This window comes from Lissotriton helveticus, chromosome 10, assembly GCF_964261635.1.
Source record: "Lissotriton helveticus chromosome 10, aLisHel1.1, whole genome shotgun sequence".
In the NCBI taxonomy this organism is placed as follows: domain Eukaryota; kingdom Metazoa; phylum Chordata; class Amphibia; order Caudata; family Salamandridae; genus Lissotriton; species Lissotriton helveticus.
Window position 1 is genome coordinate 118717559 of NC_136071.1, and position 17487 is coordinate 118735045.

The window sequence follows — 17487 nt, forward strand, 5'->3', positions numbered from 1 at the left end:
TCAGAATGAGGACAATATAAACTACTGTATTGTAAGAGTAATGTGTATGCAGTAACCCCTCTCTTTTTTTGACACAAGCACTGGGTATCCATACAACTATATAATCTATGATCAATATACATATGGGTCATTCAATCACAGTTATGAAATAACTTCTCTTGCGAATTGAAAATATGATCAATACTAATGACTGTATTGCATGTAACAATTTATTTCTAATAGAAATAGTAGATATCTACACAGTTCTAAAATCTATGGCCTTTTCTAGCACTTAATATTTTAAAAAGGACTTTAAATGCTATGATATGTTTAACATGTGTTGATATTATGTTGATTGCATTGAGGTGGCACCTACTTTTCTAGGATTCATTTTATAAGTAGACTTGTTTACTCTCTTTTGAAAAAAACTATTTTTACCATAATACACTAGATGCTTTATATGTATGAAATTCCATATTTGTATGTAAAGGTGTTATAATAACCATAGTTAGATTAATAGCTATCCATGTCTGTTTTCTATTGGTAATGAAATTAATAGCTTCAAGATTTGACATACAGAAACAGCTTACTTATATGTTAGAGATATTGATCAGCATTATCATATGAGTTATTTTCTATTTTCTCTCTCACAACATGTCATAAAATTAACATGTACTGGTGTATTTACTTTTTAATTTATTTGATTTTTCTTTTCTTTTGCTTTACTAATACACATACAATAATTATTATCTTTTGTCTTTAATATGAGCAGTGCTATTTTTTTATCATGCGATTATGAATGATAGTATTCATCCAAAATAGAGTACTGAAGTTAGCGTTTTAGACACTATCAGCCTGATTCATGAAGGTAAATGCGCTCGCAAAAGGGCCAGATTCTCAGAATCTGGCCCTTTGCGAGTGCAATTTTTGCTTTTGGGATTCATCATCCCAAATGCAAAAATCGCTAATAAAGAATTAGCAAACATGCGAGGATTAGCATTTAAGGAATCTCTATTAGAGATTCCTTAAATGCTATTCATGACACATTTAAAAATTGCGAATTAGCAATTTTGGGCCGCTATTTACCGAGAGGTCAGACCTCTCGGTAAATAGCAAAAACTTAGAAAAATGCTTTTAAAAGCATTTTTCTAAGTTGCATGTTGCACACACACATGTCCCTTGGACATGTGTGTGCGCAACACCTGTTTCAATTAGCATTTCAGGGGTGATACAGGGTGTCCTTTGGACACCCCTGGCACCCTTAAAATCGCAATCTTATTTGCGAGTAGCAAATTGCTACTCGCAAATAAGGGATACTCCCCATTCATTCCTATGGGCCTTTTGGCCCATAGGAATGAATGGGGAGTTATTCCTTATTTGCGAGTAGCAATTTGCTACTCGCAAATAGAGAATATGTAGGAATCGCTATTTATTTAGCAATTCCTACATGAATACCGTTTTGCGAGTCCTCAATAGCGATTCGCTATGAATCGCTATTAGAGACTCGCAAAACGGTACCTTCATGAATCAGGCTGTATATTCCTTATAAAACAATACTTACAATGTTAACCAGCTGTGTCAAACTCTCATTGAATGCTGAGGGACTAAGACAGTGATTCGGTGACCCAATGAAATAGATGTAAGTGATCAATGACGCGTGGCAAGAGAACCACGATATTCAGTAAAATACTATTTTACCTACTAAATGGTCTCCTTTTCTCTACGTATTGTCAAACCTTGAAAATAAAGCCCTCTATTGTTCTCCTAAATCACTGTTGGCAATGTTTAGCTGTATAGATAAACTCAGACATGTGATGATGTCCATGCATCACTTTATCTTATAGGTTACTCTAATTCATTTATTGATCATAAGAGTGTTTGATTTAAAGTTTGTTACCCCTGCAAGATTAACAATGTCTATATTATGTATATCATGTTTCTAATAAGGCAGCAGTCACCTAACATGTGACCCTCTGTCCCAGTACTGTTTGGTCATTTATCTAAAGGCTGTTTTCCAGCGTGGGTATCTTTAAGCCTAACTACGCCCACATTAACTATACTTAATTTATAAATAGGTGACATTGAGAAATATTGAATGTTATACCGGTAACATCAAGTCCAATGTAAACATAAAAAAAATGAATTTATTAAAAGATAGCGCTTACAGGCAACATCAGCCAATACTCTTACCAGAATAGCAGCCCAAGCACTTGTGGCTCTTGACAATTTTTTTATCCCACAATTAAGGACTTTGTGAGTTTAATAATCAATACATTACCCCATATATCACACTTTTTAAACTTCCCTGATTTTAGATGATTGCTGTCATCAAATGCCACTAAGTAACATGTTGTCTTTCTGACAGAATACATTTCTGGCTTAGAAACATTTATATTTGCTCACCAGATGGCCGTATCTATGTGAAATAATTAAAGGATCAATCTAACCGTCATTGAAACTATGAATTATTGTGTAAGTACAATAACATGCAGGCTATATGTAACTTTACCTGCAATATCACATATTTTTTTATCTCTGTTCCTTGGAATCCTTTTAGGACATTAAGTTGCATGACTCCAATTGTATCAAACCTTGACAGTCCACGACACAAATCTTCTCCCCTTGAGCCTAAGAGAGAACAATAATTTCATTATTACAAATGATTATCACCAAAACTGATTCAACCCAGTGGTGGTTCTTAATAACACTGCTTTTTCTGTATAATGACGATGACTTTCTAACTATTGGTTCTTTTCTTTCCCGATCATTTCAGCATGGTTAGCCCATTTCACTTCAGGTGTCTTATTTGATTTTTTTTAAATTAAGTTAATTATGTCTATCTCTTGAATAATTTATAGGAGTGGTCTTCCATCATCTTGAAATACCCATAGTTCTGAAGATGGTCTCACTGATATGCAGCGACAAAAACCGAAACGTCGACGTACTGTCCGACTTTATTCAAAGTTATTGGTAAGGCATTACTTACAGACTAGCACTGCTCGTTGGACAGGACTAAGTTATGTATATAAGAATTGGATATCTGATAAATTGTCATATGGTCTTCATCGTTGTATGCAATTTAGTAATAACCATTGTCAATGTACTATGAGATTTATTTCCGTAAACCCCTGTTGTATATATGAAAATGTATTTCTTCCAATACAAAAACTATGAATACACACACCTGCTTCAGAATTTTCTTGCTCTCTTTGAAAACTTTTTTTTCATAAATGTACTTCCAAATAACTTTCAATGACGTTATTTATGTCAAATTATGACAAATGCTTACAAATATTTATATAAATATACATGTTTCAATAAATCCCTTTCAGGCATTCTTACCTAGTATATTACATTTACGCAAGCTCTCAAGGGAATATTGCGTTGCCCTTTTTTTTGTAGATAATGCACATTCCTGCCCTTTTCATTTGACAGAGGGCAGCACAGATAGAAGGCTTGCAGTGCTGTCCTACACCAAAATATTGTAAATATGCCCCCCAGAATACTTCATTTCTCCTAGCCATTGTGGCAAATACCAAACATTCTTTTTACAAATCACTTTTTGTGCTTTTTTTGGCTCTAACTACTAAATATATGTGGATAGTTCATCTTTATTTACAGAATTACAGCTTGATTAATGTCTCTAAAGTGAAGGACTGCAGCATCTTTTGCAGCATGATTTCTCTTCTCATTGGTCTTGGCAGCAGTGTGCCATATACTCCCTGCCCCTAAGCTCTTGTGGGCCTTTTTTGGAGATAAATGCTGTTGAGCTCAAATCCTGCTCTCTCCCAATAAGGCACAGGCAGCTGGGCACCATACATGCGGGGCCTTTATTGGAGGAATCATAATTGTATGCACTGTGAGGTCATCTTACATGGGATGCATTTTTTTGAAAAGCTAGATATTTTCATTGCTAGGCCTTGCTTTGCTCCCTTGGCTCTACAGGTCCCTGAGAGTGTTCTTAAGCATCTTAAAGCACTAAGTTCACCACTGCTGGACTTGAGTGCAATGCATCACTTGCCACTGTCTTACTCCTCCCTCCACCTCTTGTGAGCTTGTTTTTGCATTGTTGTAAAGGGATATACCATACAATTCCATTTCAAGGCATCTCCACCCAGAAACTGTGCCCTGTAATTCAAGTGACATAGCACAGTCCATATTTTTCTATTTATTCCACTACACTGTGAATAACTCTGAGCTCCTTGGAATCATGCCAAGGCCAAGGTAAAGGACAGAGGGGTTAAGTGTGACTTCCATTGATAACCTCACACTTTGGGCCTGGCAATGGTGAAGGGCCACTGTTAGAAAACCTACCCTGGTTTGGCCCCTTTAAATCCTTCGTTAAACCACACACTTTCTTGGTTCCTACTGTAAATGCACTCTTTGCACAGGGAATATGTGTCCTCTTTCTTCATTTTCCATAATGTCGTGCAAAGAAATAGGTTTGTTCTTCACCATTCATAGGTGGACCCCAATGATACTACAAATTTCTCTGCTGCTGCTCCTTTGGCTGTTTGCGTGACATCCATTCCTATGGATTACTCAGTGCCATACCTCGGTTGTGGAATGACCATCTTGTGCATGGTATTCCACCAGATGTGTGCCCTTTGAAACTAAACCCGTTTTTTTTGGCCATAGGATAGGACTCTGCACACTTTACTCCTGCTAACCAGTGGTAAGGTGCTTGTTCTCTACCTTTAAACATGGTAACATTAACATATACCAAACTGGAACAATTAATTGACTCATAAGTCCCTAGTATGTGGAACTACATGTACCAAGGGCCTGCATATTAAATGCTACCAGTGAGATACCATACTGATAGTGCCACGCACTAAAATAGTACTATAAAATAACTCTATGGCTGCCCTGCAGTCTAGGTATGCAGTTTTAAACTGTAATTTTGAGCTTGCAAAACAAACCTTTTGCCAGGCTTAAACCTACCTTTTAATACTCATAAAAAGCTCTAAGGTAGACCTTAAGTGCCATGGCGCAAGCTAATTAAAAAAACAGAACATATATACCTATTGTTTTCCACATCCTGGCAGTGAAAATTCCACAGAGCTGTTTTTGACTGTTTTAAGGCTGACTCTCCCTTAGCAAAACACTGGGTTATATTATAACACCTGATAATGCTTAATTTCGGGTTTGGAGCCAATAGAAAGATGATTCAAGGACTCATTTTATTGGTCATTTAAAATCCAACTTAATGGTTGAATTGAAATATTATTGCTATTTTTAAAATGACACTTTTAGAAAGTTGGTTTCCTGCCTACTCCAAATGGGCCTTTCGACCAGTGTCCAGTGTTCCCTGACTGCCGAGCAGCTCCTGTGTGGTGAGATGTGGATTGTTCCCAGGCAGTGGACAAAAGGCTTGGATGTATAGAGGTGTTTTTCCTACTAGAGTCTGATGGCCTGGGTGGCTGTGCACAGTCCCTTCCTGAGCTTCAAAGGGTGGCTACCTTGTCACTGGCAAATGTGACTCACAGCTTCGCTGGCCTCCATTTATCTTCCTAGTAAGCTTGGCTCCACATTCAGTGGCAGGGAGGAACTTCTCCAAAATTGGTGTGGCGTGACTACAAGGGAAGGTTTGCACATTTTCATAGCCACACCTCTGGGTAGGCGCAGGGAGTTCTGACTAGGGGAAGAAGAGTTCTGCCATGTTGGATGTAGGTAGAGGGCAATGTGGAATAGCATACAGTAGAACAAACAGCAAGTGCTACAACCGTGGGTAGGGAAACCCCAGGGAACATTTATGCCATTGGTAAAGGAGTGGCCAGGAGAGCCCCCACTCACAGGCTTTCACTGGGCATGAAAGTGTCACTCCCTCTGAGAACACTCCTAAACATGTGTGGACCAGAAGAAGGACTGCCTTACTGGCTGAAGAACCTTAAAAAAGAATGGACATGTGTTGGAACTGGCCCTTCTTGCAGGGCCATCCTCAAACTTTTTGCTTCTTCCTCCCTTATTTTTTCGGACCCGTGGCTGTTGGCAATAGGACTCTGCGCACTTCACCACTGCTGATCAGTGCTAAAGTGCATTTGCTCTCTGTGTAAACTGTTATTCTGATTGGATATACATGTTTGGCATATTTGTGTCACCATGAAGTCCCTAGTAAAGTGCACTGGGTGTGCCAGGGCTGGTGATGACAAATGCTACTAGTGGGCCTGCAGCACTGATTGTGCCACCCACATGAGTAGCCCTAAAATGGTGTCTAAGGCCTGCCACTGCAGTGCGTGTGTGCAGTTTAGAAACTGCCATGTCCTCCTGGTCAGTGTCCCCACTGACTAGGCCTAACCCTTCCCTTTTTGTGCACATCAGTCACCCCTATGGAAGACCCAAGGTACCCCCCTGGGCAGGGTGCAGTGTATGTAAAAGGTAGAGCATGTACTAGTGCAGGTGACATGCTCTGATAGTGAATGGCAGCCATTTTCATTTTCACTATTGTAAGGCTATCTTGCTCTATAGATTACCATGGGAGATACTGGCTACAGTGGTTAACAGCATTTCTTCCCATAGGAACAAGATAGGACATAAGTATCTAGTATCCCTGAACTCAGAATTTAATAACACATCTTTTAGGAAAGGTTGTTTTTAAATCCTGTGTTTGAGAATAGCACGTTTAGAAAGTTGCTGTTCTCTTGTCTGACCTTTCTGTGTGCCTGGCCTGTTTGTGGATTGACTGTCTGGTTTGAGAGTGACAGAGGCTGGGGATGCCCCATGAGGCTGGCTGAGTCAGCCCTAGGCTGAATGACTGCATTTGACACTGGAGTGGTGGGAGGAGTTAGTACCTGGGCCTGAATAGGGCTGGGCCTGCCTTCCACAATGCTGGCTCCACCTCCTGCTGGATGGCTGACGACCCTGCCCCTAACTCTGAAAGGAAATAAGAAGCCAGCAAAACAAAGTACTCAGGAGACACCCAGAACTGGTTCAGACTGGGCTCAGGGCCCACATGCACAAAGAGAACAAAGACTTTTAGGGGTGTAAGTACAGGACCCCTGACAACAGAAAATTAGACCATCCTGGAATCAAGAAGGAACCTCTGCCAAGGAGAAAGCCGACTCTGAAGAAGGAAGACTGTCATGCTGTTGCTCTGCTGGACTGACCTGCTGTTGCTTTGCTGCCAAGGAGAGGGGAAGGACTTTGCTAGTGTGCTGTGTCCCCTGTCTTGAAGGAATCTCCAAGGGCCTGAGAAGAGCTGGCTCCCTGTTTTGAAGTCCCAGGAACAAAAGGACTTCACTCCCAGCTTCCCTGAACTCTGCTGAGAGAGTTCTGTCCTTCCTAGAGTGCTTGATCGAGTTGTGGGGCCTCTGGAAGTTGTACCTGTGCTGGGAAGCTTGAAACTAAGCTTGAGAGACTTTTGCCATTGAAAAGTGTCGCATCACTCGCTTGCGGAGCGCATCCTCGACAGTGCAAGAAGATTCCCGCCGCTACGAAGGCCGAGATCGTTGCAGAGCCTGACGCCGCTGCCAGAGCCGTCGCATCCTTTGTTTGCGGGACGCACCAGACCGGTGCGGGAAAGTCTAACATCGCTGCGATTGTCGTCGCAGAGCCTGTCGTTGCTGGGTGAGATCGCCGCACCGCTTGCTTGCGGACCGCATCTCGTCGCTGCGAGCATCGTCGCAGGACCATCGCATCGAGGAGCTGCGACAGAGAGGATCACTGCTGGACCGCGCATCGTCGCCCCGGAGATCGTCGCAGCCCCTACGAGATCGTCGCATCGTGCCTTTGCGAGAACAAACTTCCTACGGAACCTTCGCACCGGAATCCATACAAGTGGCCTTCCTCCCCATACAGACCGGATTCGTCGCAACACGCCCGCTGCTGCAGCGGGGTTGTCGCATCGCCTCCCCAGGGTCTCAGGAGCAACGCATCGCTTGTTTTCCACCGCACCAGCTTCTGCTTTTGGAACTTTGTTGCAACTAAAAGGTACTGTGAGTAAACGTGACGCAACTGTGAACTTTTCACGCATCTGTGGATTATTCTATCGCAACCTAAAGAATTTTAGCGCAACCTTAAAGAACTCTTTTGAAACCATATTCTTGAACTGTGTATGTTGGATATTTGTCGTTTTGGTCTTGGTTTAGATTAAATACCTTTATTTTTCTAAACTGTTGTGGAGTCAGTTTGTGGTGTTTTCACTGTGTTACTGTGAGTGTTGGTACAAATACTTTACACATTGCCTCTGGTTAGCCTAGACTGCTCGTGCCAAGCTACCTAGAGGGTGAACAGGGGTTATCTCAGAGGACATGCTTGCTCTGAACCCAGGGCTTCAGAAGTGACTCTAAAGGTTAGTTAGCTAACTTCCTGTTTGAGCCATAGGAACACAACAATGTTCCATATCCCTCTCTGCCAGCAGCCGCCGAGCTGACCAATTCAAATGGGACCTGTCCTGGACCCTACTTTTAGCCTCTAACTACCAAATGGTGCCCCTCAGGTCCTGAAACCTTGGCTGGCCCACACTGCAAAAGCTGAGACTTAGAAACATTTTGCCACGTTGTCATCCAGAGAACTTGCAGGAGACTGCACAGCAATTGAGCCAAAGCAATTTTGTTGAATCACCAGTCAAATTCAATTTGATGGTTTGACCAACTGAAGGAGATCCAACGTCTAGAAAAGTTTCTTAGTCCTAATGTAGATAGCTTCTTCTGGACTGACACCGAGCAGCAACCTGTTAATGTTGGAGCCTTCCTGGGCACAGACTTCGAAGTTCTCCCAACTTTCTAATTTCTAATGATGACGGCACCGGGACCCTGCTATCCACCAACCCACCATCGTAAAGCCCTGCTTCAGATTCAGCTTGCAGCTTTCCCTACCTCTCCGAAGGGAAACTTTCCACTAAGATGAACTTAATCGCTGTATTCGACCTGCGCTCATCGAGGTTGGGCTTAACATTTGATTTTGACTCAGCCCAGCACAATCAGATAACCATGGTTGGCTCTTTGTGCTTTTTGGCACTATTTTGAATTCAAATTGTAAAAATTCATATCTCCATTTCTACTGATTAGATTTTTGTTATTTTATTTATTAAAATATTCTCCATTTTTCTAAATTGGTTCTTGGGTTGTATTTCACTTTATAACTGTTTGAGTGCCTCATACATACTTTACATTTTGCCTACAAGTTAAGCTTGACTGCATTTATGCCAAGATACCAGAGAGTTAAGAAAAGGTTTATTAATGGACTTTTGTTGTGGGTCACCCTGAAAAGAACGGCGATTATTATTTAAGGTGGGTTCACACCCTCCTTTAAATTAAAAATATTTATTTTCTTACATTAGGACATCTCAGGCATATGTTTTGTTCAATCTTTCAATGATTAGTCCTCTGTGGCTGTGCCCAGTCCTCTGCTGCCCCCTTAATGGCGCATTCAGAGTATATATCAAGGTTGACTGTGATGACCATTTCTATGGTCTGTTCCCACAGGCTCACAGTTGAACTTCTTCAAGCATAAACTATGGATGGTTGTTTAATGTTCAATCCTATGGACTCGCAAGCATATAAAATAGTTGATGTAGATTGCATCCTTAAAGGGTTGCGCCCTTCATCTCTGTGCCCTTTTCGCATGTATTAATTGAGGTTCAAACTGTATATACAGGCGATTAAAGAATCCACGACTGAATACATCTATCCTTACTCTTTTTACTACCCACTTTTGTATGCATTGGTTGCTACAGTCTCGTTTACTACATAGTTGAAGCAGTCTTATTCGCATACCACCTAAACACTTCTCACACATCTCTTTAAATTACTCTCCATCCACACATTAGCATCTAGCGCCTAGGCGTCCTATAACTGACTTTACTTCACTTCGGAACCAGGCTTAGGTACAACAACAAAACAGAATACGTGACACCCGTCTCCAAAGTCACTTTGATGCCTCGTCACATCGTTAGGGAATAAAGCGCTATAAATGTAACTTGAGTACAATGCAATGCAACACATGACAAATTACAGAGGTTTAAACGCTGACTGTCAATTAAGTAAAGGCAGTCACAGCAGCCTTGCTTGTCACATTTTGTATTTTCCTTTGGAAATCTGACCGGTGCTTTATAGCTATTAACAACACAAATATTTCACCTGCAATACAAAAGGGAGAATCTGTGTAAAGCCAGCCGACTCTGTCCCTAATCTCAGATTGACTTGGGGATATGCGTCCTCTTAAACCAGGTTTAGTTGGGATAGTGGATCATTGAAGCATGCTATTACTTTGAGGGCAGGCATCTATCCATCGCCTCGGGGTGGGCTTAGAGTAGGCTGAGTGATCTTTTGGAAGCAAAAAAAAGTCTATTTCTACTGCTTTCTAGTTCGCCTTGCTCATTTATTCATTTTCTGCTTTTCCTTTGTGTATTGCTTTCTGTCTAATTGTATTCTGGCTTGTTAAAAGAGGCTGATTCACTTTCACATGTCATCAATGAGACCTGCCCACGAGACTCAACTCTTTCCTATCACACATTTTTGTTAATAAATGAACAATGTCGCAGTTAATCTGAAAGGAGTGAATGGACATGCCAGGTATGATGATTGCTCTCAAATTTCAAATTGACTCTCATTAAGTAGACCTGCTTTCAGCTTCCTTAATTTCAGTACTTAAGTGCGTACTTCATTTCTAATAATTATTAAGGCATAAAAAAAATCTTTTCTACATGTCATCAGACATATTATGGTGCCATGTTTAATGATGTAAGAAAAGCAACCGGCCCAGCGACAACTCAACCAATGTATTTGGAATATTAAAAATGCTTTTGTGAAATATGAAAGTAAATTAATTTTATATATGGCCGGAAACGCGTCTATTGTAGTATTTAAACACCGGTTTGCCTTTCCCCATGCGAGCTGTCTATGCCATTGGATCTGGGACATTTTGGGATGGTGTGCCTGGGTGTGAGTTGATGTGTGGGTTTGTGAGTGGTTGTATGGGTGTGTAAGGGAGTACGTGAGTGGGTGTGGGGGGGTGCAAGTGGGTGTGTGAATGGTTCTTTGAATGATGTCATCAGTGATGTCATCATTGATGTCATTGAGAAGTCACCAGTGATGTCACTGACCATGTCATGAGCGATGTAATATGGGAGGTCATAAGCAGTACATTGTGGGGGATGTAAGTTATAGTAATCTCAGGTAACTATAACTGCTGAATTTCACTGGTTTTGTTTGAGTGAAATCTGATCCTTACTATAACATCCTTGTAACATTTATTTTTTTCAGTGAATTTCTAAGGTTTTTAAATTCTATTTTCTAACTATAACTTCCTTGTGCCCTTTGTTTTTATCAGTGAAATTTTATGTTTTTGAAATATTGTTTTATAACTATAACTTCCCTATAACCTTTGGTTTTGTTTAGTACATTTCTATGCTTTCAAATGTTTTTTCTAACTATAATGTCCCAGTTTCCTTTCTTTTTTCAAGAATTTCTAATGTTTTTTTATTTCAGTGGGTGTGCGAGTGGGTGTCTGAGTGTATGTGTGGGTGTGTCAGTGTGATTGACTGCTCCTTTATCCAACAAGAGTCCACAGTTTTGACGAAAATGTCTAACACAACAGGAGTACTTTCTAAAGGTTAATTAATAAGTGGTACCTCATTGGATAATAAGTATATATTCAACACTACAGCTGCATAATGGACCACAGTGTCTCCAGAATGGTTTGGTCCATTACTTCACCTTTTGGAAAGAATGCATGTAGGAGTTTCCTTTGCTGGGAGATGAGAGAGCCTATTTTGGCTAAGGTCTGCCCTGCATCCTTCAACCATGGACATCTGCCATTTCTCAGAGTGAAGCTAGACCAATGTCTCACGAGATTACCACACATGGCATAGGCGGCAACCATTTTGGGTAGAATCGGATCCGTTACGCAGGCTCCGCAGACCTCCAATTTCCAGCCATTGGGAGCTCATAATTGGCGGTACCATTGTGTTCAGGGCTCTCATGAGGAAGCCAGGTTCCTGGACTATGAAGGGCTTTACAAGATAGGAGAGGTCATAACTTGAACATTTGAGTTGCACAAATCAGAACTTTAAAGAGATATGTGCAAGAACTTTATGGAACATTATTGAAGCTGAGGTCTACTGGGTATAATAGCCACTGCTTGAGGTAAATTAAAACTGAACTCCCAGGAGGGAGTCTTGCTCAGTTTAACTCAACCACAAGCACAGAATTGACACTGAGTTACAGTTTGCATAAATGTGCAGACTTTGGGTGCAAATCTCATTCGCACAAAACAGGTATTTCCGGCTTGGAGCTGAGACAGTTCAACATCTGATGCAAGAACAGTACAATAGCAGAGAAACAGAGCTCTTTTCTGAACATCAGACTGTTGTTCCAGGGAATGATAGATCTGTGATACATCACAGACCAAAGGAGTGAAAGGTGAGTCAGGTGTATGCAAGTGTGTGTGTGACAAGTAGAAATTCATGGTTGAGTGAGCTGTTACTGGGATGTCATTGTTGACTAATTACTGTCACAGGGTTTTCATCCGAGCCAAAATTCGTATTTGCCCCTTCCCTCCCCGGTTTCCTCACCAAGGATCATGAACCAACCATCCCACTAGAACAATCCTTGATGGAACAGGTCGGAATGCTTTCATATTTAAAAACTCAACAGTGGTCCTTGGACATTTTTAGAAGAAGGTTTTGATACTATCTCTAAATGATCTACTTCATAGCATCCACTTCCTTACCCCATCCCCTGATTCATGCCATGGTGTGCCATCTTAGTGTGTTTCGTGGGTACCGCCTAAAAGTTAGGACATGTGTATTAGGTTTCTTTGTATCCAGTCCTTTGGAGCTCTTCAGGGCCAGGAACAGTGCAACTTTCTCTGCTTTCTCAGCTTTGACTGAGTACCAAGGGTTCACGATCCATCATTGAACTGTTGGGCCACTGGAAGGGTGACTTATTTCCTCATGTTCAGACATCCTGTCCAATGCCACCAGTAGTGGGTCAAACAAATGTGTTTAAACGTTGAAGATGACTTTCAAGCAAGTTGGAAACAGAACCATGTACCTCGTCTCATTACACACAGTTTCTTTAATTCATCAAAGAATTTTCACAGTTGGTGAACTAATCTAATTAATGTTGTATGGAAAAATTATTACCTTGTGGCAATCATGTATCACTTGACACAAGCCTTGTACTGCTTTCACTAATGTGGCAGAGCTTTATGATTAAGGGGCTTACCAATGATAGGTTGAGGGATGCCAATTGGGCAAGGATCAGAACTCTGTGTGCTGGTTTGAAGGCAAAGCAAGTTTATAGGTCATCTGCTGACAGCAGAGTATGGAGCCAGTGCTCTAGGAATTGCCCTGAGTGTTTACCCTCCTTTCCTTTAGGGATCCCCACAATTGACAGATTATTGTGCCTCCCCAGTTGCACTTCAATACTTTTGAGGTCATGAATGGAGTCCTCCATGTCAGAGATACAGCCTACTGAATTCAGTGACCATAATGTATTCACTGATTCAACAACGTTTTTGTGTCTGCTGCCTCCACCTAAAATGTATGCTCGGAACAGCAATATTTCTTTGGGTAGGAAGTTTAGTTTGATGATGTGTTTAAATTTCCACTTGAACTCAGATTAACACTATGGGAAGGGGTTCTGACCACTTAGAGGAAGGAATGCTGGCAGTATGTTGAAAATATTTATTAAGCCCCTAGCCTTTGTCGAGCTTCAGGATCTTCAAATGTTGGATAGGCATGGGTTTCAAAAAGTGTCAAGGATAGTGCATCCCTAATCTTTGCCCCTTGGTCAAATGTATTCATCTATTTCTGAGTGTATACATAGTGATGCGACCTGGTTGGTAGCCGCTTTACTGTCTGGGTTAGCCATTTTAGCCTCTTTGTGACTGGTAGGGTTGAAGGCGGTCCTTATGGTGGGCAATAAGGTACATTTTACTGGTATGGATCTCAAGTGCTCAGCAATGCATGCCTACTCAAGGAGTGGTAGTACACTTGCATTAGTGGCTTCAATACCCTCAATATCTTCAGTGATGTGGAAGTTAATAATTGCAGATAAGACCAAGGACAGACTATCAAAAGTATTGTCAGGCATAAAGATCACTAAAAATTAAATCAGGCCTGTACTGTAAAATTATAACTGGGGTAGGATAAGGTCTAAAAGTAAAGTACGACAGAATATGAATGTCTTTAATTTTCATTGTTGCCTCTTGAGTATATATTCCCTACTGCAACTTGGCATCCAGGGATCACATCGCCTTATTATGCTGCCTGCCTGCTTAGATGGTTCAATGCAGTTCTCAGGGGAAACTGCTGTAATCCGCTCAAACGTCCAGCCAAGCATACAATCAGAGTTCTCTTCACCCATTCTTTGATATACTCCCAGCTATTAGCCACCTGCCAGCTCTCCTTAGCCTGCAAGCCATGTAGATCGCAAACTATGAGCCACTAGCTCCAGTGGGTATATCTGTCTAGTACTGGATGCTGAGATGGTCTGTTTGGTCTCCTTCCTGATTGCCTGAGCAACCATGTACTCCTGCCAGATGCCAAAGTGCATATTGCACAGATTAATAAACATGAAAGAAACCAAGTGTTCCCTTAAGAGGCTTGCAAACAAGAGGAAGAGCACAAAAAATAAAAAAATAAACCTGTTTGGCAATCTTGCTGCTCTTGATTGACGATCCTCAATGATTAAGGCTTTAGGCCTAATTGATTCATTGTGAAAAGTTTAGGCTCATACCAGAGATCTGATCTGTGTATTATGAGCAGATACAACAAAGGCACTAAACCGGACTTATGCACTATTAAAAACATATAATAAAGCCAATAGGCATCTAGGGATGAATAGCTATAGCATCCCCAATCCATGAGGCCCATCTACACTCTGGGCCTGATTTAGATATTGGCAGACGGGTTACTTCCTACAATGGTGATGCATATACCGTCCGCCAAAATATAAATCTCATTCTATCCTATGGGATTTATATTTCAGTGGACGGGATATCTGTCACGGTTGTGATGGAATAACTTGTCTGCCAAGATCTAAATCAGGCCCTCTATCCCTACGCGGAAAATATTCTGCTCACAATCTCTCTGCTCTAACCGCCTCCATACTGGCCCGCCTGGATACCATCACAACTTCGTGGCACTCTCCAGATATAACTTAACCTCAGGAAAGAGCAAGGCCCTTCCAATATCATGGTTGACAACTAAGGCATTAATTGATGGCTACCCATTCAAATGAAAACCATCAAGCCTCAAGTATCTGGAGATCTACATTAACCAGAGCCTGTACCGCATTGAGGCAGATAATATAGATCCTCCTCTGGGATGGTGAAGGCTCGACTATGACAAGTGCTCTTGATGGAGCAAGGATTCGCACGTACAGCGACTTGCTTGTATCAAGAACCTCAAATAATGCTAACCAGTATAACCAACCTGTTTGTGTTACTAATATTGCATATTCTACACTACACGGGGTGTCCTAGTGATGCTTGCATATGTGTTTACTTATCCTAAAACGTTTGCCACTAAAATGGCCGCTGCTTAGCGGGAATTTCTTCTGTGCATGCGTCGGTCACACTCACGTGACGTGACGTACTCGCAGTTCTGGTGGGAAACCTTTGCGCCTGCGCACTAGTTTAAAATGGCTGCTCTGTGGTCTCACATGTCCGACGCTTGCACCGCAGCTATTTGCTATACTGTTCGTCTTGCACTAATTCTAATGCTACAGTTAGTATAAAGTAAGGGGAGTCATATAGGGATTCCTGGTATACATTGTTATCAATTTTTCTGTTTTTCTAAATTGATTTTCTTTACTTTCCATGTGTCGAGTCTTTTTGGGCCGGGGAGATGCTTCATACTCCATCTTAGAAGTCCCTACTGCGCATGTCACCCTGGCAGAGGGAAGAAAACCTTGTACCAGTGGAACCCAGCCAGCTGGCAGCCACAGTCAAGATGCTCATGAGAACCGACCTGTGACCCAGCAGGACGCAGCTGAAATGTACTGCATTCGAAACAATTGTAATAAAATCTATGTGCACCATTGTTAGGTAGAGACCTATGTCATGGGAACCCCAAATTCAATAGGCGGTCCCAAAAGATGTAAATTGAGGCTGATGGAGCGGGATAGAAAACAGAAATCTGTTTAAACCCGTGAAGTCACATTTCCATAAATAAATTAATAATGCTAACAACTTGTGCTGTGTGTATAATAATTCAACCTAGTTTAAAGTTGCATTTTCACAGAACACGCGGGAAACTAACATGTGTGCTCATAAATGTGCATTATGTTGCATTCTCATGTATGTAGAAAATAATAAATTAATTTTGTCTATTGTCATGTCATAACTAATAGCAGCTGTTTTTGAAATAATGGCATGTGCTTATTTTGCTTCCCTTGTCTATGTGATGTCATTTCTACTATTCTAGGTGCACATAAGGCTTTATGGATTTATGAAGACTGGTAGATATAAAATGCTGCTTTATTTGTGCTTTACTGCTAGGTAATTGAGTCTAATGGGTTAATTATTAGCAATGATGGGAGGCAACAGAACAAACTGTATTTCTTTCATTAATTTTTCTTTGTGTTTGTTTATATAATAGTTTTACAAGTGAAGCTTAGAGATGGCTGCAGGAAAATAGTACCCTTTTAAAAGTGGCGCAGGGACGTGGCGCAGAAAATTGACGCTTTCTGAAAGAGGCCTAATGATGAAAATGGCTCAAGTGAAAATAATTCCAAGAAGGATGGAAAAGGCCTCTGAGCTTTTATTTTGAAAGGTTTTGGATTGAACTGCTAAAAAGATGACTCTTTGGAGAAATTTGCTAACGTTTGCTAACGTGCCACGGGAGTTCAGAGCTGACTGGCTCAAGGTTAAAAGGAAGCTGTCGCTACAAAATGTAGCAGCCTAAGGAGAAGCTGCCAAGACTTCTACATGAACAATGGACTAGTGAATTTGCCCGGACATGTAAGAAGGAGGTGTCACAGTTTACTGTGGTACGAGGTGGCTCAGCCAATGGAGAACTAGAATTCGTCTGCTGGAATGTGAAAAATAGTTAGCTCAGCTCAATTTAGGGTATAAGAATAGGTTCAGAGAACACATAGTTGGCTTACGCTCGAGAATTCTGGAGGACGATGTTATGCTGATGGACTTTACACGTGAGGACAGGAGTTTTTATTAATTACTTTATTACTAGGTGATGAGGGTAGAGACAGAAATATAGTTAGGATTTTGGAAATGCTTAATTTTACTTATTCCTGCTAATGAATAATAATTCTTGATTTATGCTCTTTTTATTAATACTGAAATAAATCTTTCTTTATGACTTTTTCTAATGCTTGTTTAATAAAATACCAAAACCTAAGTTTTTCTAGATGTGTTAAAATAAACTTTCTAAAATGACAAGCTGGTCTTGATTATTGCAGATGGTTTAAACAACTATATTTAGATCTTATCGCCTCATGATTCAAGCGCTCTATTGTTGTTATGGGCCTAGTGTTGTAGTGTAAGTTTTGTGGTAGTAAATAGTGTCATTTTGTGCAATATTTTGGTGAGAGCGCTGGA